Source organism: Chiloscyllium punctatum, chromosome 5 (genome assembly GCF_047496795.1).
Source record: "Chiloscyllium punctatum isolate Juve2018m chromosome 5, sChiPun1.3, whole genome shotgun sequence".
Lineage (NCBI taxonomy): Eukaryota > Metazoa > Chordata > Chondrichthyes > Orectolobiformes > Hemiscylliidae > Chiloscyllium > Chiloscyllium punctatum.
The window spans coordinates 90,804,658-90,829,809 of record NC_092743.1 but is presented as its reverse complement, the minus strand read 5'-3'; the positions used below and the strand labels follow the sequence as shown (position 1 = coordinate 90,829,809).

At 39.5% G+C, this 25,152-nt stretch overlaps 1 protein-coding gene across 7 annotated transcripts in view; it reads right to left on the bottom strand.

Moving 5' to 3' along the window:
• The window catches only part of LOC140477228 (arf-GAP with SH3 domain, ANK repeat and PH domain-containing protein 1-like), a 354,071-nt gene that overhangs the window by 136,885 nt on the left and 192,034 nt on the right, over positions 1-25,152 (bottom strand). The window lies entirely within an intron of this gene.

Genomic DNA, 25,152 nt, shown 5'->3' with positions numbered 1-25,152 from the left:
GACGACATCTCAAATGGAGATTCAGCGATTCTCTTCACTCTAGAGACTCGCTCTCAGCTAGCTGGTCAGACCCCCATGTACGATGCAGGTGTAAATAAAGGCTGACTTGATGATGGGACACCAGCCTCTGTGCAGTTATTTCAAGAGTCTAAATTCAATTTGAGATTCTGATATTAGAGTTTCACCTCCATTTGCCTAACTTAAAAACTTTAGTTATCCGGCTCAGATTAAGCTTTTTAGATCCAAATATCGCCACAAAATAACAAAACTCTGTGAATTACTATTTCTTTCTCTCATGGTCATACTCTGTTATATTGAATAGCAATAAGAACTAACTTCATTAATGTCAGAGTAAGAATTGCCAGCAAATTTAATGCAATTGGGGGAACAACATAGATTAGGTTCTCCACATAACTAAAAAGGAAAGATAACATAACCTGCATGCAAATGTTAATTAGAACTGGAACTTACTCTCCTAGACTTTGATCAGGAAAGGCAAATGCATTTGTAGGAGGAAAAAAGGTGTAAATTTAAATAAAAATTTGTTTACAAAAATTAGACATAGATTAAATATCAGATGAAGTACAGCCTTAGAAAGTGCCAGAAACAAAGCTACATTGCAATCGTTCAGCACAAACTTTTGTTAAATTTAGATCTATTTACAGTTCATCAATGGCTCAGCATACAAAATACAATGTTTTCAATCAATCACAATTCCTTTTTAAAGCCAGCAGACAGGCAAATCAATGGTTCTATATGAAATTGTTTAATAAATGTTCAGTATGGTCTACAACTCCACATGCACTCTATTCAGAGCTGATGTAGATCTCTCGCATGCTAGTTAAAATGTAATATAACATGTATTATATTGATATCTCAGTTCACAGGGAACAGCATAAAGCATTTCATTGTTCAAAGTTATAATAAACAAAAGTATGGTGCAGTACAGAAGGAAGCCACATAGCGAATCAGGTTTGCACATTGCTTTCGGAGAAAGATTAAGTCCGTTCACGAGCACCTCACCCCAAATCCTTTGGTTCTTTTTCTAAATTAATTTAAATGAAACTAAATCAGATCATCATTCTTTCAGTCATTACAATCAATTTCTATTTATCCTATCTAAATCCTGTCATATTTTATACACCTAGCCAGTTTTCAGAAGATTTGTAGCTCAGGTTAAGGTTCTGGATGTAAGTTTGTCCATGGAGCTGGAAGGTTCAGACTTTGTGTCACATTATGGTCACATAATCAGTGAGCCTCCGGTCAAGCACTGGTGTTATGCCCCACTTTCTATTTATGTGTTTCGGGTGGTGATGTCATTTCCGAATCTTTTTCTCAGAGGATGGTAGGTGGGGTCCAAATCAAGTGTTTGTTAGAGTTCTAGTTGGAATGCCACGCTTCTAGGAATTCTCGTGCGTCTCTCTTTTTGGTTTGCTCTAAGATAGATATGTTGTCCCAGTCGAAGTGGTGTCCTTTCTCATCCATACGTATGTATTTTAGTGATAATGTGTCATGTCTTTCTGTGGTTAGTTGATGTTCGTGTATTCCGATGGCTAGTTTTCTGCCGGTTTGTCCAACGTAGCATTTGCTACAGTTCTTGCAAAGTATTTTGTAACTGACATTCATTTTGTTTATTACCTGCATTAGGGTCTTTTAAGTTCGTTAGCTGCTGTTTTAGTGTGTTGGTGGGTTTTTGGCTACCATGATGCCAAGAAGTCTAAGTACTCTGGCAGTCATTTCTGAGATGTCTTTGATGTAGGGGAGAGTGGTTAGGGTTTCTGGACATGTTTTGCCTGTCTGCTTATTTGGGTTTGTTGCTGAGAAATCGGTAGACTGTTCATGGATACCTTTTGAATATACTTTATAGGTGATTTTCCTCTGTTCTTCGTAGTTCCTGTGTGCTGCAGTATGTGGTGGCTCGTTGAAATAATATTCTAATGCAGCTTAGTTTGTGGGTATTCAGATGATTACTTCTGTAGTTCAGTATGTGGTCCGTATGTGGTGTTTTCCTGTAGACACTGGTTTGAAGTTCCCCATTGACTGTTCACTCTACTGTGACATCTAGGAATAGCAGTTTGTTCTTTTCCTCCTCTTTTGTGAATTTTATGCCAGTAAGAATATTATTAATGTTCTTGAAGGTTTCCTCTAATTTGTTTCGTTTGGTGATGACCAAGGGTTCAAGCATGTAGCAGACGCAAAGTTTGGGTTGGATGGTTGGCAGAGCTGTTTGTTAGAGTCTCTGCATTACAGCCTCTGCTAAGAACCCTAATATTGGAGATCCCATGGGTGTTCCGTTGGTTTGTCTGTAGATTTTGTTATTGAAAGTGAAGTAGGTGGTAAGGCATAGGTCCACCCGCTTGACAATGTTGTCTTTGCTCATGACGTTGGTGGTGTTAGTATCTAACATTTGGTTCTTCTAATAATCAGTGTTTCTTTGGTCAGGTTGATGTTGATGGATATAAACAGGGCTGTTACAAAGGAGACTGTTATTTCATCCTCTTCTATCTTGGTGTCTTTGGTGTTCAGTAATTCTTCGGTGGAGTGACTTGAGTCTTCTACTAAGTGTTTTAGTCTTTGGTGTAGTTCCTTGGCTAACCTGTGTTAGCGTGTTCCAGGTAGTGATATTATGGGTATGAAAGGGGCTCCTGGTTTGTGAATTTTGGGCAATCTACAGGAGCATGTTGTGTTGGATCCATCTGGTTTCATTTTTTTGGAAGTCTGTCTTGTTTAATTCTCCAGATTTCGGAATCTTTTTTGAGTAAGGCGGTGATTCGGTTCTCTAGTTGTGGGGTCGGGTCTATCACCACCTGTTGGCAAGTGTCGGTATTTGCAAGCAGAGCATTTGTTTTCTCAATGTAGTCTGTTCAGTTTAAAATGACTGTCAAGCATCTTTTGTCTACCATTCACCACTGAGAAAAAGAACAGGAAATTACATCACAAACCCAAAGAAACCTAAACACAAATAGAAAGCGGGACATAACACCAGCACTTAACCGAGGCTCATGGACGATGTTACCTAGTATGGTGACAAAATGTCTGAAAATGAACCTTCCAGCTCAGTAAGCAAACTTGCATCCATTTTATACACCTCCGTATCATCCACTCAAACATGATATATATAAATATTAAAAGTTACATTATACAGAATTTGCATTACAAAAATGGGCTAGTCAGCCAGAATTTGCATTACAAAAATGGGCTAGTCAGCTTTGATATTTATATTACGAGTCTCTTTCAAACCTACTTCATCCAGTCTAGTTTAAATATTTTTAAATTCCTATCTCCCTTACATGTTTATCCAGCTTCCCCATTAAATTTTTGATTTGAGCCCAACACAACCATCAAAATAGATGGAAGTAAACATATAGAATTCACACTAATTCTCCTGCATTTACTTTATACCATTGCAAGCAACATATACTTTCATCTGCCACACCGTGTGGGCGGCACACTGGCACAGTGGTTAGCACTACTGCCTCACAGTGCCAGAGACCCAGGTTCAATTCCCGCCTCAGGCGACTGTGTGGAGTTTGCACATTCTCTGTGTCTGCGTGGGTTTCCTCCCACAGTCCAAAAATGTGCAGGTAAGGTGAATTGGCCATGCTAAATTGCCCATCGTGTTAGGTGCAGGGGTAATTGTAGGGGAATGGGTCTGGGTGGGTGCACTTCGGCGGGTCGGTGTGGACTTGTTGGGCCGAAGGGCCTGTTTCCACACTTTAAGTAATCTAATCTAATGCATACAGTAATAAAATTAAATATAAAAGTTCACACAAATTCTTCAAAATTATTCTGATCACTACTCGAATTACCAATCCTACAAATAATTTGGCAACATAATTCCACATGTAATTTTGTTGCTACTGCCAAATGCATCAAATGTTCCAAATATTTACATAATTCCAAGATTATCAATAGAATCAAGATCCACAATCTTTTGACACTTAGTGAGACTACTCGTATATTTTTACCTTTAGTCAATAATCTTTCACCTTGTAGCATGTAACTGTTTCACATTTTCAGACACTGTTCTCAACTGGTTTACTTGTATACATATCCAAGGGCTGAATAACAGGTAGCTGGAAAAAAATCTGCCAAAATGATGGCTGATCTCACATCACTAACTTTATTGCTGACAAGTGGGAATGTGTGCATTCCAGATGACCGACCTTTCTTCCTTGCCTGATTCTTCTGGTCTCAAATCCAACACAATTTCTTTATTGCAACTGTTTTCACCCATCCTGCCTCTCTCATGGTCATGGAGAAATGTCTTTCTGAAATTTCCCTTAAGGGAGAACTTTGCGCTCAGATATCACCATCAGCTTTAATTTCAGCTATCCAGTAAACAGGGTAGAAACAACAGTGAGCTTATATCCTTTTGAGGCTGCTGACATTGCAAGGAGGATACTTTCACCAATCTTGGTAATTATTTTGTTTGTTGTAATGCCATTGATATTTTATCCAAATTTCCGATGCAGGCCAACCAATTTACATTCTTCTCTCAATGTCAGGTGACAAAGTTGAGAATGAATGAATGATTTTATCATTGAGTTCAGGAAGTAGATTGTCATTTGTTTTCTAAGTTCTAAATTGCACCTTTTCGTGAAGTTTGTGCTCTAAATGGTACTGGTCTTGAATTCTGAAATACAATTTTTCTTCGCTTTGGAGGGTGTAGAGTCAGATGGCACTGTGGGTGATTATGTGACTATGTTACCAATGCTTGGCAATCTAGTTTGCTCCAGTTTAAATTGAGCTGTGTACCTTTTGTTTGTTCTAAGACATTGTGATAGATCATGTGATATACAATCTGTCAGTTGGCTAGGAAACTACTGCCAGAACTAGCAGAGGGACAATCTAAACGTCTTCCTGCACGTTTTTAAATTTACGAGCTAATTAATTACGAATCATAACATGCTTTCATCCCTGTATAATTAGTGTAAATATTTACATAAAATAGACAGTGTTTTTAGGCCAAAAGTCATGGATATAGCTTTCATATGACATCAACTTTCACAAAAGAATATATACGCATTGATCTATTTGAAATTTAAATCTCTTAGTTACAGGAACAGAATCACAATATTCAAGAACAATAATGCAACTCCTCATGACTTAAAATCAAGAGAATTTGCAAGTCTCCTCTTCATGTTCTCTCTCTCTACATAGTACTTTTAATTTTGCCACTCACTTTTTTTTGCTCTTGCTCATTGGATTGCTTTTCAACTTTTCCACATCACTAACCTAAACCTTATATGATAATCATTCCCCCAAATTATCCCCATTCGCTACTGTTCCATGTCATTCCTTAGAATCAGATCCAGGAACTGACTTCTTCCTCAATGGGCTGGGAACAATGATGTAGGAATTTCTTCTGAACACGCCTCAGGCACTCTTTTCTCTCTCCATTCTTTACACTATTATCCCAGCCTAAAGTAGAATAACAAAATCACCAATTACAGCCAGTCATTAATTTAGTTTTTGCAATTCACTGTACTTTTTAATTTTTTTTCCCCCGTTACATCCTTTCTTCTAGTTGGTGGCCTACAGCATAATGTTTACCACATGATAGCAGTGTAATGTTTCTTAATTCTGACCAAATAATTAGTCAACCGCACCCCTCTATTCTCCTTCTGTCACCCCACCACCTTTATTGCTTTTCCTATCTTTCCTGAACATCTTGCATCCAGGATTTTTTAGTTTCCATTCCATAATGATTTCCTATTCATACTTGATTATCTAGGGTATGTTCCATGCATTCACAAATGAACTGTAAGCATAATTTAGCTCCTCCTGCATTTCTTCTTACACTGATCCCAATTAACTTTCCTATTCCTTACTTCAGTGCAATCTGTTTCTCCTAACTCTCTTTGCAGTCTGGTTTCCATTTTGCTGGCTGTTTATAAATAAATAACATTTAGTGCAACAGGTGGCAGGACAGCAGTCTGGCCAGCAAGAAATTGTGAATTTCTTTCTTTTACAAGAAAGAAACAATATATCCATTTTCTAGTGCATTCATGATTTTAGGAAAACTTAATGAGCTTTATAGACAAATGCACCAGTGAGTATACTTCAAGTGTAATGTGAAAAATGTGCCAAATCTATGCTGATCAATATCACATACCAATATAATAGTTTTTTTCTTTCAAGCTGCCAAAGCCAATATATATTGCCTATTCCTAAATGCTCGAGGTGGTTTGGTGAACAAACTACATGACCTTGGCAGTTGATATAGTGTAGGTATACTCAGTGCTAATTGGAAGGGAGTTCCAGGATTCTGATGCAGTGACAGTCAAGTGACAGCAATATAGTTCTAAGGGAGGTTGACGTGTAGCTTAAAGGGGGTTAGAGTCTTCTTTATTGGAGACGGTCAGTGCACAGCATTTGTGTAATGCAAATATTTCTTGCCACTCATCAGTCCAAGACTGAGAGATGTCAAGGTCTTGCTGCAAATGGAATGCTTCAGTATCTGAGGAGTTGAGAACATTGTTAAACATTGTGCAAAAATTTGAATAATTTATAGGAGGGAAGGTCATTGATAAAGCAGATACAGATGGTTGGCCCTAGGACATGACCCTGAGGAACTCCTGCAGTGGTCTCATGGGTTTGAAATGATTGGCCTTCATGATCACAACCATCTTCTTTCGTGCCAGGTATGACTTCAACTAGTTGTAAGCTTTCTCTTTATTTCCAGTAATTCAATTTGCCAGAAGTCCTTGATGCCACATACTACAAATACTGCTTAGATGTCAAGGGCAACCAATTTAATTTCACATTACTGGATAATTTGTCTCTGTGATACAGGGTGAGGTATAATTATCCTACCCCTCTCCAAAATAGTAAAATGGGTTCTTTTAAGGCCACCTGATAAAACAGAGAATCCTTGGTTTAGCATTTCATCTGACACAGATAGGGCTTTCAAATGGACTGCACTTGATCAGTGTTCTGCTTTAATATCAGTTTAGATTTCATGTTCAAGTTTCCGATTAGGACTTGATTCAGCAAGATTGCTACTAATTAAAAGGTGTCTTCCTTCCTAGGTTCTAGGACTTTATTTTCCACTGCAAATCACTTATCTGCAAATAATCAGCAAGCTGAAGACTAACAGAAGAGATTTTTCAAATGAAAACTAAGTGGTTATCTTTTCTATATCTCAGAGAATGTGTCAAAAGGATTGTTCTGGTAAGTAAATACCAGAATCTGAGAGAGACATGCAGAAAGACAAAAAAAGAGAGAAGCAGACATACTTTGATGTACACATAATTCAAAAACACTTTAAAAATTCATGTAGTTATAATGGACAGAAGCAATCAGAAAAAGCGAGATTGGGGGAAATCAACAAGACGGAAAGGTATTAAAATTTAACATGTTAACAAGAGTTAAGCAACTTCAGCTATAATAAGCAAAAATGAAAATTAAGACTACTCTTAGGGTCACTGACAAGATCAGCATGGAGAGAAAGACAAAGTACTCAGAAATCATTTTTTCCTCTATTCACTGTAGTTATTTAGTGACGAGGGGCTAGGGAGCAGAGATAATTACAGGGCCACAGTACTAGAAGACCAGCAAACTGAGCAAGTAAATAAACAAACAAGGACAACTAAGTATCTCAAAGAATGACCCAGATGCTGGGCAGCCATTTAGGAAATGTTGGGCATAAGGCTTTTCAGTTGTGGCAATGCATCATAGAAACGCAAAACACCTCAAGAAAGAAATTATTTTACGTTGTCAAAAAGAAAATAGTGGTGGCATACACACACAAATGATTTCTACTAAATGATTTCTACTATCCCGAGGTGAGTTGCTGGAGAATTGCTAGAATATGTTTGATGTTCTTTGGCAAATTCACTTTTTGAGTGCCATCCTGTGGTGAATATGAACTAATACACTTGAAATTGATGGTAAAGTAGCATGTTATAAATTAACAGCATTAAAGGTGATGGTTGCATACTGATAATGTCACTCGACTAGTAATGTGGAGTGGAGATGGGCTCAAATTCCACTATGGCAGCTGGTGAAATCTGAATTCAATAAAAACAAATCCAACATGAAAAGCTAGGCCAATGGTGACCATGTAACCATGATCAATTGTTGTAAATTCCCCATCTGGTTTATTAATGCCCTTAGGGAACGAAACTTTCCTTACCACCCTGACCTATATATGACTCCAGACTCTCAGCAACGTGGTGACACTTGACTTTCCTGTGAAATGGCCTAGCAAGCTTAGTTCAACAACAATTAGGAATGGGCAATAAATGCTTGTTTAGTCAGCAAAGACCACGTCCCATGAATGAACAAAACAAGAATCATGTGGTACAACATTCTAGCAGCAGCACCTATGAGTGCACTAAGATTAGAATGTTGATATCACTTATTTTCCATATGCAACTATTTGACATCTTGAGACATTACACAGGAAGTCAAGATTAAAAGAGCAGGGTTTAGCAGATACACACTTAATTGAATACAGAAGAAGCCTGATTGATGGTACTGAGATAGTAAGCGAGGAGAATGCAGAAAGAGAAAAGATGACTGAAGCAACCAAAAAAGGAAATAAGAAATGGTTTTAGGAAGTTATAAATGAGGGGGGTGAGGAGCTCCTGCAGCAAAAGCAAAGATACTATCTCAGTTAAGCAGAGGTACTTCAGATTTTCTTTCTTCCTCACAATCTTTGAGTATATATGATGAATATTTCTCAGATTACATCTACTGCAGGTATAATGATGAACAGGTATGTTCATTTTCAGTTTAATGTTTGTTGATACCACATTTTCCACATGCAACTATTTGACATCTTGAGACATTGTACAGGAAGTCAAGATTAAGAGAACAGGGTTTAGCATTTTCTGTTTGATGTTTGCCTATTCATGCTCGCCACGTATGATACAGTGTGGCATAGCGTATCTTCAACTTGTGTGACTGTTTGAGCCAACATCTTCTGTAGAAAGGTGCAGGAGAATTCAATTACAACATTTTAAGTAATTAACCTTCCTTGAATATCCTGTGGTGCTTGCTTATACTTTTATAATAATATTCGACTATTGACAGGTCATAGAGATGTACAACACTGAAACAGACCCTTCGGTCCAACACATCCATGCTGACCAGATATCCCAGCCCAATCTAGTCCCACCTGCTGGCACCCAGCCCATATCCCACCAAACCCTTCCTATTCATATACCCATCCAGATGCCTTTTAACTGTTACAATTGTACTAGCCTCCACCACTTCCTTTAGCAGCTTACTCGTCTTCATGTACCACCCTCTGTGTGAAAACTTTGCCCCTTAGTTCTCGTTTATAACTTTCCCCTCTCACCCTAAATCTATGTCCTCTAGTTCTGGATTCCCCCATCCCAGGGAAAAGACTTTGTCTATGTATCCTATCCATGCCCCTCATAATTTTGTAAACCTCTATAAGGTCACTCCTCAGCCTTCGACGCTCCAGGAAAAACAGCCCCAGTTTATTCAACCTCTCCCTATAGCTCAAATCCTCTAACCCTGGCAACAACCTTGTAAATCTTTTGGAACCCTTTCAAGTTTCACAACATCTTTCTGATAGGAAGGAGACCAGAATTGCATGCATATTCCAACAGTGGCCTTACCAATGTCCTGTACAACCACAACATGACCTCCCAACTCCTGTACTCAGGTCAATTGAGGGCTGCAACGTAATTTAGAATTGCTGCCTAATGCATTCAAATAGAAATCTTTTATTTTAAAATGGTACAGAAACTACACAAAAGCTCTATATTCACCCATGCTGAGTAGCTATTCTTGCCTAAATTTCAGTTACACCAATGATATACAGTCTATCTGCGCCCGCAATAATTATACCATATTATACTTATATTAGTGGCCAGTAAAACCTGTACCACACTGATAAGCAATAACCATTTTCAACAAGAACCTGCCATCTAACCATCACCTTCTGACATTCAGTGGCAGTAACATCACAGAGTCTCCCATCATTAACCTGGGGATTACCACTGACCATAAACTGAAGTGGACTAGTCATAAAAATACTGCAACTACGAAGTGAGATCAGAGGTTAGAATTTTGTTGTAACTAACTTCCTCCCTCCCCAATGCCTGTCCGCCAACTAAAGCAGAGTCAGGAGTGTGATGAAATTCTCTCCACTTGTCTGAATGGATGCAGCTCGACCACAAGAAGCTTGACACCATCCAGGATAAGAGAGTGCACCTAACTGTGATTATACGTGTGCAAAACATATGAGATAAAATATCACCATTTAAAAGTTTGGATTTCAAACATGGGTGTTGATTAAGAGAACACATTCTAGAATGGTGACCCAATATCAGAAAGGTGGTGACTGAAAGCTTCTGGAATGTTAGAAGCGGATTGTTTGTTTATACTATGGGATTTACAATAGGGAGTGTAAACATTGAAGGCGTTAGCTTGCTTTTGGTTGAGAATAGTCCAGGATTGATTTTTAGCTTAGAAAACAGACTGAAAACTTTTACGGCAGTTTTTGGAGGACATTGGGGTCAGAAGCAAATATAGTTTATCTGTGAGAAAGGAACACAGATCAGTTTAGGGAAAGTTCAATTACTGAAGTAGACTGACTTCTATGAGTATTCATGTAAGAAATCTTTGGAATTCACAGAACAGAACTAGGAAGATATATATGGAAGGGAAGAAAAGAAACGATTAAGCAAGAAAGTTGAAGATAAAGATTTACAAAAAAGGCAAGAGGCAGGCTGGAAGATAGCTGATCTTTAAAATTTTCCCAAAGTCATAGCAAGACTGAAGATAAATTATGAAAGCAAACTAGTGCAAATGTATAGCAAAAGCTTTTTCAAATATATAAAAGGAAGGAGTGTAGCTCAAGCAGATGCTCCTCTCCTGGAGGATGAGACTGGTGAGTTGATAATGGGGACCACAGAAAATCAGAGTCACTAAATTAATCTTTTCCTTTAGTTTTCAGCTGGAGGACACTACCACCATCCCAATAGTAACAGGTAATGCAGAGATTACAGAAAGGGAGAATATTTGAACAATTACCACTAGGGAAAAGAAGTACTAAGCAAACTATGAGGATTGATGGCAGACAAGTCCTGAGTGCTTGACAGCCAACAACGTAGGGTTTTATTGGAAGTGCTAGCGAAGATAATGGATCCATTCCAAAATTCCTTGGATGCTGGATTGGAAAATAAATGCTAAAATATCACTGTGATTCAAACAGGAAGGGCGCAGAAAGTAGGAAACTACAGAGCAGTTACTGACCTATAACTGAGCTGAAAATGTGTTGCTGGAAAAGTGCAGCAACACATTTTCAGCTCTGATCTCCAGCATCTGCAGTCCTCACTGACCTATAACAGCAACCACCCCAGCACCCACAAACAAAGCTGCATTAGGACATTATTTAAACGATCAAAGACACACTGCAGCAATCTAGAACTCCAGAAGGCAGAATAGGAACACCTATTCAAAAGGATTTAAGCAAAATAGATACTCGAAAAGCACTATCCTCCAGTACTTATGGGACAAACCCAAAGAAAACCACTAATGAGACTGGGATAATTAATGACCTCAGTCAGGGATCCTTTTGGAAGGAGTGATCACAATATGGTTGAATTTAAAATACAGCTGGATAGTGTGAAGATAAAATCCAATACCAGGGTCCTGTGCTTAAATAAGGGGGACAATGATAGAACGAGGGAGGACCTGGCTAAGGTAGACTGGAAACAGAGACTTTATGGTGCAATAGTTGACGAGCAGTGGAGGACCTTCAAACAATTTTTTCCAAAGTGCTCAGCAAAAGTACATTCTGGTGAAATGGAAGGGCTGTAAGAAGAGGAGTAATCTGCCATGGGTGTCTAAGGAGATAAGGCAGGCTATCAAAGTGAAACAGAAGGCGTACAAAGTGGCCAAAAACAGCAGGAATCTAGAAGATTGGGAAAAATTTTAAAGGTCAAACAGCCACAAAAAGACCTATGAAGAAAAGATAGAGAAAAAAACTAACAATATAAAGACAGCTACAAATATTTCTATAAAATGAAGAAGAATGGCTAAAGTAAATGTTGGTCCTTTAGAGAATGAGATGGGGCAGTTAGTTAATTATGGAATATGATGAAATAGCTGAGGCATTGAACAGGTACTATGCATCGGTCTTCACAGTGGAGAATACTATTAACATGTCAGTAAGTGATGAAAAGACAAAGGTAGGCGAGGACCTGGAAACAATTACTATTATGGGAGAGCTAGTGTTGGGTGAGCTAATGGAGCTTAGGATAGATAAGTCTCCTGGCCCTGATGGAATGCATCACAGGGTTGTAAAAGAGATGATGGGAGAAATAGGAGGAAGACTGGTGGCAATTTTCCAAAATTCGCTGGACTCTAGAGCAGTCCCAGCAGATTGGAAAATAGCATTGTTTAAAGTAGACAAAAGATGGGGAATATAGACCAGTGAGCTTAACCTCTAGTGGGGAAAATGCTTTGACCAGATGCCACACAAGACTGTTGCATAAGGATGCATGGTGTTAGGGATAGAGTATTAGCGTGGATCGAGGATTGGTTGACTGACAGGAAGCAAAAAGAGTGAGGATGAGTGAGTGCTATTTTGGCTGGCAATCAGTGACTAGTGGTGTGCCTCAGGGATCAGTGTTGGGACCACCATTGTTTACAATTTATATAAATGATTTGGAGTTAGGGACGATGTGTACGGTGTCAAGATTTGCTAATGACACCAAGATGAGTGACAGAGCAAAGTGTGTAAAAGACTGTGAAACTTTGCAGAGGAATATAGATAAATTGAATGAGTAGGCAAAGGTCTGGTAGATGGAATACAATGTTAGTAAATGTGAAGTCATACATTTTGATAGGAGTAACAGCAAATGGTTAAAAAGTTGCAGCATGCTGGTTTGCTGAGGGACCTCTGTATCCTTTCGCATGAATCGCAGAAGGTTGGTCTGCAGGTACAAGTAATTAGGAAAGCAAATGGAATTTTGTCTGTCATTACTAAACGGGTTGAGTTTAAGAACAGACAAGTAATGTTACAGCTGTATAGGGTGCTCGTGAGGCCACAGCTGGAGTGAAAGGATGTACTGACACAAGGAGGGGTGCAGAGGAGGTTCACTAGGTTGATTCTGGAATTGAGGGGGTTGGCTTATGAAGAGAGGCAGGAGTAGATTGGCATTATATTCATTGAAATTCAGAAGAATTGGGGGGGATCTTATAGAAATAAAATTATGAAGGGAATCAATAAAACAGAAACAGATAGGATGTTTCCACTGGTAGGTGAAACTAGGACAAGAGGGTGTGGTCTCAAGATTAGAGGAAGCAGGTTTAGAATTGAACTGAGAAAGAAACTTCTTCACCCAGAAGGTTGTTAATCTCTGGATTTCCATGCCCAGGGAAGTAGTTGACGCTACTTCAATAATCGCTTTTAGATATGAGATTTTTTTTGAAAGCTAAAGGAATTAAGGGATTTGGTGAAAACACGAGTAAGTGTAGCTGAGTCCAAGAAAAGATTAGCCATGATCTTACTGAGTGGAATAGCAGGTTCGAAGGGCTGGACGGCCCACTCCTAGTTCTTAACTTATGTTCTACACGTTAGCAACCATACCATTCAAAGACATCTCAAAGATAACCACTCGACTACTCAGACCTCTAGAAATCATTGTGGCCCACAAACCAGTAAACATCTTCCACCAGCTCCTCAAAAAGGTTAGACTCGGCAGGTTATTTCCAACAGGACGAACGTTATCTACAAGATAACCTGCAACAACTGTGAATAACACTACACAGGACAAACAGGAAGAAAATTGACTATATGAGCGCACGAACATCAACTCTCCACTGCCAGACATGACTTGCAATTATACAAGGCATTAGGGAGACTCAACCTGGAGTTTTGCATATAATTTTGGTCCCCTTACTTGAGAGGTGGGATGTAGTTGTCTTGAAGTAGGTTCAGAGAAGGTCCACTAGATTGATTCCAGAGAGATGGGGTTTGTCTTCATAGAATTGCTATAGTGTGGAAGCAGGCCAGTCGGCCCAACAAGTCCACACCAGCCCTCTGAAGAGCATTCCACACAGACCCAGTCAATCCCTGTAACCCAGCATTTCCCGTGGCTAGCCTGCATATCCCTGGACATTACAAGCGATTTAGCACGGCCAATCCACCTAACCTGCATATTTTTGGACTGAGGGGAAACTGGAGCATCCAGATGAAATCCATGCAGGCACAGAGAGAATGTGTAAACTCGACACAGACAGTTGCCTGAGGCTAGAATCAAATCCAGGCCCCTGGCACTGTGAGGCAGCTGTACTAACCACTGTGCCACCCTATGAAGAAGAAATTTGCAAATGGATTCACCTAACGTATCCATAGCCATTTTGGTCTTATGGACAGAGATTCATATTCTCTGGAGTGTAGAAGAATGAAAGGAGATCTAATTGAGGTATACAGGATGCTAAATGGAATTGACAAAGTAGACATGGAAAGATGGTTTCCACATGAGGGATAACCTAGAATGAGAGATAGAATAAGGGGAAAAAAGGATTGAGAATCTGTGGAATTCAGGACTCCAAAACACAGTGCATGCTGGGACATTGACAGACTATTAATTATTAATGGGTTGAAGGGTTATGGAGAGCAAGTGGGAAAATGGAGTTGAGACTGAAAAGAGATCAGTCATGGTCATATTAAATGGTGGAGTAGGCTCAAGGGGCTGAATAGCCTACTCCTGCTTCTAGTTCTTAGGTTATGAGATGCATTTAAATCAAACTTGAAGATTTGATTTAACTGCGTGGGTTTTTTATAATTTGACTCACTGTGATAATGTTAAGAAACAGATAAGTGTTTGTCTCAATGAGCATTTTAAGATCTTTCAAACTATTCTATATTTAGATAGTTTGTCGGGTTTTATTTTGTTTTTGTTTTCTTAAACGAGCTGCCTTATGTGTATGTGTTTCATTGAATGACCACCATATAATAAAGAAAACTGTCATCTCTGAAGCCAAGTTTCATTCTGGAATCTGATTTGTCCAGCAGTAACATGAACTGGGATCACAATTGGCACCCTATCCACCACATTCACACTGTTACCCAACGTTTAGTGTCAGAAGTGTACTATCTGCAAGATGCACTGTTTAGCTCAGGAAGCTCCCTTCAACAGCAACCAACCCAGGAGCTCTGCCACCTTGAAAGACAGGACACCAGATACATGACCAGCTGAAGGCTCCCTTCCAAGTTACACAGCACCATGACTTGGAAGTATATCACAGTTTCATAACTGTCCTTGGGTTAAAATCCTAGAACTCCCTTCCAGCATCATGGATGCCCCTTTACACCAAGGACTTCAGTAATTCAAGCAGATAGCTCAGTAGCACGTTCTCGATGGCAATTATGGATGAGCAATAAATACTGGCATAGCCAGTAATGGCTATATTTAATGTGACAATCATGCTGTCAATGAACAGAATTTCAAAAACTGATTTCCAAAAGGCATTTCATAAGATGCTATGTTCAAGATTATTTTACACTGCACTTACTTTGTGATCTGCAACATTTTACCATGGATAAAAGATCAATTAGTTAATAGGAGGCAAAGAGAATGGATAAAGGAGTTTTTTTACTGCTTTGGAAACTATAACTAAAAACAGCCCCAAGGATCATTACTGAAGCCTCAATAATTTACAATCTATATTAGTAACTTGGCTGCCAAATATCTAGGTTGTTATTGACGTGAACTAAGTAAGAAACAAATTGTGAAGATAGCTTGAAAAAGGATGTAAAAGTGAGGGGGTGGGGAAATGTTTGGAATTTGGAATATAATATGGGAAAATGTGAACTTCTCCACCTTAAAAGGAAGATTAGAACAGCAACATACAGTAAATGGAAATAGATTGCTAAACTGAGAATTTAAGTGGACATGGTTGCCTTGACAAAATAATCAGAAACTGTTAGCAAGCAATTCATGAAGCAAATAGGATGTTAGTATTTGTAGGGATGGGAATGGAATACAAGATTAGGGAAATTTTGCTGTGGCTGTACAAGGCACCATATCTGACTGCATCTGAAGTCATACCTCCTTAACTTTTAACAAATAGTTTACAAAACATGGGTACCACCGGCTATACCAGCATTTATTACCCAACCCCAATTAAACTTGAGAAGTTGGCAGTGAGCTACCTTCTCAAAAACTGTTGCAGCTCATGGATATAGGCAAGTCCCAGGATTTGTACCCAACAGTGAAGAAATAATGATATAATTTCAAGTTAGGACCGTGTGGGGCTTAGAGGTGAACTTGCACTTTGTGATGATTATGTGTATGCTGCCCTATCTTTCTCGGTGGTAGAGGTCACAGGTTAAGCAAGTGCTGCTGAAGAAGTCTTTGAGAGTTCTTTTAGGAACATAGCAACATAGGAAATAAGGAATAAGCCATCTGGTATGTTCAGCCTTCTCCACAAAAAAGCTCTTAAGACTGCTCCCCTTTCGCACTATTTTGAAGCAGTGTGTCATTTCAAAATATGCAGATGCCAAGAAACTTGGAAATGTAGTAAACAATGAGTAGAACGAACAAAAGGATATAGAAAGGCTGCCAACTGGCAGATAAAAGTTAATGTACAGAAGTGTTAAGTAATGCATTCTGGTAGGAAGAGGCAGCAGGAGGCAAATTAAAGTAAATGATACAATTTTAAAGAAAGTGGAGTAACAGAAACATGGAGCTTATGCACATGAAAATTTAAAAGCAGCAAGACAAGTTAAGATGGTTGTTTAAAAAGGCATATAATCCTTGGCTCTATGACAGACACATACAGTACAAAAGCAAGAAGATTATTCTAAATCTTTATAGGCTTAGCTGAAGTATTGTACTTAACTGTTGGTCTAAGCCTTAAAAGGGAAGATGTCAAGACTTTAGAAAATATATTTATTCAAATGTTACTTGGAATCCAGGACTGTAGTAATCTCAAATCATTGAGAGTAAACCCAGCTTCTCTAATAATTTTTGCTCCAAGACTGAAATTACAAACATTTTTTTTAAAAAAAGTAAATATGGAGTAATTGCTTCCAGTGATGAGGAACAGTAGCCAGAGGACACAGTTATGATAACGGTAAAATAACGAAGGACAGAATGAGGGTACTGTTTTCAAAAAGTGAATTGCTGAGATCTGTTATGTACTGCCCTGAAAGGTAGTGCAAACATATTCAGTACAGTAAATTTTGTTTCAACTGGCACCTTATAAACCAGCACTCAATAAACCAGCAATTATATGCCTGAAATAGCAGAAGTTTATTGTATTATCACAATCTTTGCTATTTCCAAGCAGTCAGTTCAGGGTGCAAGTGAGAAGGCTCTCTGCACTAAGCTGTATTTAAGGCAAAGTTGCGTCATCATTTCAGTGATTTATGCTGTAAATAAAGTATAACAGCAGTGTACCCCTGCCTTACATTTCTACTACTTATTGTGTGTTTTTACATTAAAAATGTGGACTTTTGTATACTCCTAGTTCTGTTGGTGCTGGTTGATAAAAAGTTTGCTATAGTGACTTATTTTAGAAAATTAGAAACATGCATAAAGAACACATTTGCAGGGCTACAGGTAAAGAATAGGGGAATAGGTCTTATTGCACAGCTGTACTAGAGAGCCAGCAGAGACACCATGGTCTAGGTCACTTCCCTTGGTGGTATCACTCTAGATTTCTATACATGTTAAATCAATCTGCTCTTTGTTCCAGGTGAAGTCTATAAATTAGACCCTTTCACTTTGGTACCTGACTAGGCTCATTGCTGTTGGAATGGCTGTCCAGATGAAAGTGTACAAGAATCACTTTGGAGATCTTATTATAGGTAAGAATCCCTTAATTGGCATTTACATTCTGTATCAACAATGCAACAGATCTCACAACAAAGTTTGTTTATGACTGTTTTTGTCCAGGCTTTGAGAGCTGGAACAAGTAGTTTTCTATAATATAATCTCTAACTGGTTCAGAATTGCCTTTAAGCAGATTCTTTACCATACCTATTTGGTATAAGTACAGTTAGGTGATTACTGTGCTCAGTGAGTAAGGAGAGCAAGGTACAGCGAAGTTAAGATTCTTTTGTCTTTCATTGTGTAAAGGGGCCAAGTGCCGTGCTCATCCTGCTAGATGTGGAAAATCAGGGAGCAGTCTAGTATCCTTGACTGCAGAAGGTGGTGGTGGGAAGGAAGAAGAGAGGACACAGCCTCTCAGGGTAGAATAACAGCCATGCCTGGGGCATTACAACAAGCTCTGCCATTAAGCACAGTTGGGCGAAGTCTAAGCATGCGATAATGTTAGCAGACTTATTGGTTAGGGGCACAGGTAGGCGCTTGTGTCCACATCCAAAATTCCAGCAGTGTGTTGCCTCCCTGGTGCCAGGATCAAAGACATCTCAGAGGTTGCATGAAATTCTTAAGGGAGATGGGTAAACAGCCAGAGGTTGTTGTGCGAATGGGTACTAATGAGACAGATAGAAAGAGGGATGAGGTCCTGTGGAGTGAGAACAGGGAGCTAGGAAAGCTGAAAAACAGGACCGAGGGGGTCACAATCTCTGGGTTACTACCAGTGTCATGTGCTAGTGATGCAAGGAATAGAAAGTAGGACTGATGAATGCGTGGCTAAGAAGCTGGTGTAGGGTGCAGGGTTTCAGGTTCTTGGATCATTGGGACTTCTTTTAGGGCATGGGCAACCTGTACAAGAGGGATAGGTTGCACTTAAACTGGAGGAGAACCAATATCTTTGCAGGAAGGTTGGCCAGTGCTACTCAGGAGAATTTATACTAGAGCAGCAGGTCAGCAAGTGGAGGGGAAGGTACTAGAAAGGAAGGACAGACAGAGACAAGTAAATGAATGTAATGGTACAAATGGGCTGAAGTATGTTTATTTCAAAGCAAGGATTATTATAGGTAAGATAGATATGCATAGAGCTTGGATCAGTACATGGGTCTATGATGTTGCAGTCATGACAGAGACGTGGCTGAGGGGGACAGGATTGGCTGCTCAATGTTCCAGAGTTTTGTTGTTTTAGATGAGATGGAGAAGAAAGTAAGAGAGATGGAGGAGTTGCACTACTAATCAGGGAGAAAGTCACATCTGCATTCAGAGAAGACATATCGAGGCAAAATTGGTACAGCTCAAAAATAGGATGGGTGCAATCACTCTGATAGCATTATACTTTGGCCCCCTGACCGCCACTGAGGAACAATGTAGACACATTATGGAAAAATGCAATATTAACAGGGTTGTCACAGTAGGTGAGTTCAACTTGCCCAATATTGATGGGACTCCCTTAGAGGAAAGGGCAGAATTTGTTAAGTATATACAAGAGGGATTCTTGAAACAATATGTGGATAGTTCAGCTAGAAGAGGGGCCAGACTGGACCTTGCATTGGCTAATGAGTCTGGCCTTTCAGTAGGTTCGCACTTTGAAATCCTTAAGTTTTAAGAATAAGGGTGAATCAGGATCCTGTGGAAAAGTATTAAATTGGGGGAGGGAAAATTACATCAGTATTAGGCAGGAGCTAGGAAGTGTTAATTAGGAGGAGCTGTTATTGGGCAAGTCCACATTTGACATGTGGAAGTTGTTTAAAGACCTACTGATCAGAGTTCAGAGCTGGCATATTCCATTAAGGAGAAAAGACAAGGATGGCAAGGTGAGGGACATTTGGATAACGAGGGAGGTTGTGAATTTAGTCAAAGGGAAAAAAACAAGCTTATGTAAGGTTTAGGAAGCTAAAATCAGACAGGACCCATGAGGAATGTAACGAAAACAGGAAAAACTCAGCAGGGAATGATGAAATCAAGAAGGGGTCAATAAAACGACCTTGGCAAGTAGGGTTATAGAGAATCCTAAGGCATTCATACATTCAAACAAAGAGGATAACTAGGGAGAAGGTAGGACTACTCCAGGATAAAGGAGGAAACTTGTGCTTGGAGACAGAGGATGTGGATGAGATTCTAAGTGAGTACTTTGTGTCAGTATTTATCCAGAAAGAGGACATGGAAGACAGTGAGAATCATGTGGAGCATGCTAATTATGCTCGGGCATTTTGAGATCAAGAAAGAAATTATGTTGAGTCTCTTGAAGAGCATTAAGGTGGATAAATCCTCAGAGCCTGGTATCTACCTAAGGTTAGAGTGAGGCAAGAGAAAAGATTGCTGGAGCCTTGACCAAGATCTTTGTATCTTCATTAGCCATTGGAGGGGTCCCAGAGGACTGACAAGTAGCTGATGTCATTCTTCTATTCAAGAGCAGAAATCGAGGCAACTGGGAAACTATAGACCTGCTAGTCTCACATGAGTGGTTGGGAAGCTATTAGAGAGAATTCTTAAGAATAGGATTTGGAAAGCTTTGCCTAATTAGGGACAGTCAGCATGGCTTTGTGAAGGCAGGTCATGTCTTATACTTGACTGAATTGTTCGAGGTAGTGACAAAGGTGATCAATGATAGCAGAGCAAATAATGTTGTCTCCAAGATTTTAATAAGCCTGGTAGGCTCATCTACAAGACTGAGATGCATGGGATCCATACTGACTTGGCTGTGTGCATTCAGAATTGGAGACAGAGGATAGTGGTGGAAGGGTGTTTTTGGGGCTGGAGGTCCATAAGACAAGAGGTGCAGGAGTAGGCCATTCTGCCCTTCAAGCCTGCACCACCATTCATTATGATCATGGCTGATCATCCTCAATTAGTATCCTGTTCCTGCCTTATTTCCATAACCCTTGATTCCACCATCTTTAAGAGCTCTATCCAACTCTTAAATGAATCCAGAGACTGGGCCTCCAGTGCCCTCTGGGCAGAGCATTCCACACACCCACCACTCTCTGGGTGAAGTAGTTTCTCCTCATCTCTGTCCTACCCCTTATTTTTAAGCTGTGTCCTCTGGTTCGGGACTCGCCCATTAGCAGAAACATGTTTCCTGTAACCAGTGGTGTTCCACAGGGATCCATACTGGGACCTCTGCTATTTGATGACTTGCATGAAAATGTAGATGAATGGGTTATTAAGTTTGCAGATGATACAAAGTTCAGTGAAATTGTGGATAGTGTAGAAGGTTGTGAAAGGATATAGCTGGATACATATCAGTTGCAGATATGGGCAGAGAAATGGCAAGAGATTAACCTAGGTAAGTGTTAGGTGCTACACTTTGGGAGATCAAGAGTTAAGGAAAAGTATACAGTTAATGCCAGGACCCTGAACAGCACTGATATACAGTAGAATCTTGGGGTTCAAGTCCATAGCTCGCTGACAGTGGCCACTCCGTAGATAGGGTGATAAAGATGATATATGACATTCTTCCCTTTATTTGTTGAAGAATTGAGTACAGGAGTCAGGATGTCATGTTGCAGCTTTTTAAGACTTTGTTTAGGTCACACTTCGACTATTACATTCAATTCTGGTCACCACATTACAAGGCAGCTGAGGTGGTTTTGGAGAGGGTGCAGAAGTTTACCACAATGTTGCCTGGATTAAAATGTATGAACTATAAGGAGAGGCTGGAAAAACTGATTATTTTCTCTGGAACAGTGGAGGCTCAGGGGAGACTTGACAGAAGTCTATACAATAATGAGATGCACAGATGGTCAGAAACTTTCTCCCCAGAGTTGAAGTGTCTAATACTACATGAGGCACAGATTTTCTTTGGTATCTATTTCACATTATACCTAATCAGCATTGCTGTATGTTCATTCCTTCCCTCCACCTCCAATTAACAACTTCAATATCAGCCATCTCATTTTCATTAGCTTGAAAAAGTGAAAGTATAGTAATGGGACATACATTCAACACCTGTGATCTTAGAGGTTTATGGAATCATCAGGGGCATAGACAGAGTAAATACATGATGTCTTTTTCCTATGTGGGGGTGTTCAAAACGAGACGGCACAGGTTGAAGGTAGGAGGGTAAAGATTTGAAAAGGACCAGAGGGATAACGTTTTCCAAGATGATGTGTATAGAACAATCTGCCTGAGTTGGTGGATGCAACTGCAACTGCAACATTTAAAATGCATTTAGATGGATATATGAATACGAAGGGTTTGCATAGAACGTATCGGCACAGTACAAGCCCTTTGGCCTTCTATGTGCGCCGACCAGTGGAACCAATCTGAAGCCTATCTATCCAAAACTATTTCATTTTCATCCATTCGTTTATCTAATAACCATTTAAATGCCCTGAAAGTTGGTGAGTCTACTACTGTTGCAGGCAGTGCATTCCATCCCCCTAACACTGAGTAAAGAAACTACCTCTAACCTCTGTCTTATATCTATCACCCCTCATGCTAGTCATCACCTTCCAAGAAAAAAGGCTCTCATTGTCCACCCTATCTAACCTTCTGATTATCTAATATGTCTCAATTAAGTCCCTCAACCACCTTCTCTCTAATGAAAACAGCCTCCAGTCCCTCAGCCTTTCCTCATAAGACCTTCCCTCCATACCAGGCAACAGCTGAAAAATGTGCTGCTGGAAAAGCGCAGGTCAGGCAGCATCCAAGGAGCAGGAGAATCGACATTTTGCGTATAAGCCCTTCATGAATTACCAGGCAACATCCTAGTACATCCCCTCTGAACCCTTTCCAAAGTTTCCACATCCTTCCTGTACTGCAGTGACGAGAACTGTACTCAATACTCCAAGGAGTTGAGGGATATGAGCCAAATGCTGGCAAATAGGACTAGATCAGATTGAGGTGTCTGGTCGATAGAGGCAAGTAGGACCAAAGGGTCTATTTCTGTGCTGTATGACTCTGTTTAAAGTACGGTTCCCTAAATGACAGCCTTGTCGACTGTGACCTTGCACCATAGGCATTCCAAAGGTGCTCACTGTTTAGTTTTTCCAAAAACTAAACTGGCTTTGACAATGCTGCAGGATGCCTGGCTTGATAGTGGGGTCAGTGGTCAACAAGGTAAATGAATCTGTCTATAACCTCTAAGATCATCAATAGTAATGACAGTGGAAATTTTTACCAGAAACTGGTTCAGAAAGGATCAGTGAAAAGTTATATAAAATAGTAAGTCAGCTGTTGTCAATATTTCATTATTGCTTGCATATCATCTCCAGGGTGAAGAATAAGGACTTCAATTTGTTTCAATAACTTGTTGTAGCATGTATCCTTTTAAAGTTGAGACAACTGCTCAGGTGTTGTGAATTTAATCTCAAATTCTGTTCAAGGCCCATCTGCCTAAATGTGTGAAATAACATCTCTGAACAGGTTGATTAAAACATGTAAGCAACCCTCTTATGGTGCACTGGTAGTAACTCCTAGCCCCGGACTGAAAGGCCCACTTGCTCCAGAGGTGTGTAGTAACATCACTAACTTTTTTTAAACAGGTTGATGAGAAAAATAAGTTAACAGATTATTATACTCAGGGAAATAACATTTGGAAAAGCATTTAACTAAAGATCTAAAGCTCTACGGTTCAATCCTGGGTTTCAGCAATAATTGGCACTGTAGTCACCCCACCTCTGTGCTAAAAGGTCCAGGTTCAGGTCCCAGCTGCTCTCGACATGTATACTAACATCTCTGGTCAGGTTGATTAGTAAATATATAAATTGAGATTATAGATAAAACACTGAAAAGAACAAAATCATCTGTTTATTGCCACTGACACTAAGGAAGAAATGGAAGTACTCCCATCTACAGTCATCATGGAATTATAGATTACTTCAGTAAATTTGTCTGCACACGTCAGATTGTCTAAATGACATCTACTGATTGTATCAAATGCCAGTATCCGTTTTGTCCCTTTCTTCAAATTACCTAGCTTTGAAGAATAAATTGGGTCGATTCCCTTTGAGTGCAGAAAACAATTTAACAATGCTAGAAGCACAAAGAAAGTTCTTGCAAGTACCTTTTGAGCAATAACAAATCACAGATTAAATTACTTCCCATTTCTGAGAGATGGACAATTAAAGCATCTTTGATTCAGCCTATAAAACAATCGGGCAAACAATTTGTTGAGGGGTTTGGCTAAGAAGTCACTACTAGGTTTGTACATCTCCGATGTCACTACATTTCAGCCAAGCATCTTGTCATTCAAGATCAACCATATGGTCTTTTCAGCCTTAGGAGATACAAATTCTTCAAAAGTATAAATTGATGGTTAATTGATGGTAAATTGAGGCAAACGGATGAAAGTTAATTCATCACCCAAGCTTCAGTTGGTCAAGCTGACGTCTGAATATCAGGCCTCAAGATCTACCAACCTTCAGTCTTATTACTCAAACAACTTTTAAATTTATTTTTAATTTCTCATTTTCCCTAGTCCTTTGGATCCACAATTTTGGTAAATTGCTTGTATTTTCCTCAAGGAAGACAGACAAATATTGTTTAGCTTGTGTGCAATTTTTCTATTCCCCATAAGTTATCTGATATGAACACATATCACAACACATGGTATGAACACATTTGTCATAGCCAAACATTTTCTTTTCATATCCCTATAGAAGCTTCTACAGGCTCTTTTATATTTTAAGCTGGTTTACATTTATATCAAAAAACCAAAATTAAAAACCTTTTATATCTGTACATTAGGCTCAATATGATATCAGAGGAGCAAGAAAATCAATGTTTCGGGCCGGAGCCCTTCCTAATGAATTCCTGAAGGGCTCCAGCCCAAAACATCGATGCGCCTGCTCCTCAGATGCTGTCTGACCTACTGTGCTTTTTCAGCAACACACAACTCTGATCTCCAGCATCTGCAGACCTCATTGTCCCCTTAAATAGGATATTTCCAAACCAGAACATTAAGGGCTAATTGTGAAATGTTAACTAGATATGGAAATAGCAATTGAAGGAAAACAAGAAACAGACATTGCTTTGACTTGACTTGGGAAAAGACTAGTTTGCAGCGACACTTGGATTTGTCTATGCCCATGCTTGGGAAAGTACTTCGGAATTGCAATATATCACATGACATCAGATTGAAAATAGTATGAATTTGGGAACTTTCCACAATGGAGGACTTTTCAATATTGGACTGGAGTTTGTGGACTAGTGCAGTGGAAACTCAGATTGAGCTCCAAGTGCCAGCTTGTATTGGTCCCAACTGCTCTAAAACCAGTCACAATGCCTCAGAAATCTGTGCTTTCTGTCTTAACTCAATTCTTTAACCAAACGTTCAATTGATCAGTCCTCCTATTTCTATGAGCTATTAGGATTACTTCTATTGAAGCTG